Raw genomic sequence first — 1112 nt, 5'->3', positions numbered from 1 at the left:
TTTGAGGCTGAAAAGCTTTCCTCTTCAAGTTTCTGTTTGTAGGATAGTAGGATAGTCCTTGGTGCCCACTTGAACACACTGGGGAGAATGCACTAGATGAACTCGCCTTGAGAATGAATCTGAAGATAAAAGCTCTCTGAAAAACAAGCAGTCAAAACTGATTATCATAGAATCTCACAGAATAATCCATCACTCTTTTTTTTGTTTTGTACACAAGAAGACCCAAAGGGCCTCATGTTTGTTTTCTATTTCTGCTTCAGCAAATTTAAAGCTGAAGTGTGATTTCCATGTTCAGCATTAATGAGGATTTTGCTGTGCTTTGAAATTTGCTGTCATCCCATTTCCTGTGTTTTACTGTTTTTGAGGCCAATTCAGCAATGACAGGGTCCTGCTTGCCCTGTTCTGCCAGGGTCATTAGAACCAAGTTTATTAATAGTGTTCTTCTCACAAGGGTATTACCCATTTAAAAATATCTCTTCTTTAAAAAAGCTTCAATTTTAAAGTAGAAACACTTTTAAAGTAGAAACATTCTTTCAAAGTGCTCTTTGAAAGAATACACTTGGTAATTCATTGGTAAAGAAACCACCCTTGGAATGAAACATTAAAATGAGCTATATGTGAGTTTGAACATTTACTTCACAGAATATAGAGAAAAGAATTTCAGGGCTTCAGATTCAAGAATGCCCGATACACTGCAATAAAACCATTTCAAATCTGGTATATGTTACTCATGCCAATGGAAACATTTAGTTCCTATAGATAAGTTGTTGTTCAACAAAAAGTTGCTATTTCTCTCTCTTACACACTTAAGTATTGCTATACTTATCCCAAAAAAATTGTCTATATTTGTGGCCTGTTGTTATATACTCTGAAATCCTTCCTCCTGTATGCCCATTTTCCTGAATAAAAGTTTTTAAAAGTCACCAATAACATCCTAAACACCAATTCAAATGACTTTTCCTTAGTCTTCAGTCTTCTTGACTTGAGAACAACACAGAGTTTAATGGAAATATAATTACCAAAGTTAATTTGACATATATTAACTGATATGCAAAAAATTTACTTCTTAGTAATTGGACATGAATATTAAGCAAGTATTATAAATAGCTTTA

Source organism: Cebus imitator, unplaced genomic scaffold (genome assembly GCF_001604975.1).
Source record: "Cebus imitator isolate Cc_AM_T3 unplaced genomic scaffold, Cebus_imitator-1.0 Scaffold39, whole genome shotgun sequence".
In the NCBI taxonomy this organism is placed as follows: domain Eukaryota; kingdom Metazoa; phylum Chordata; class Mammalia; order Primates; family Cebidae; genus Cebus; species Cebus imitator.
The sequence above is the reverse complement of the archived record's forward strand: the minus strand, read 5'-3'. Positions refer to the sequence as shown.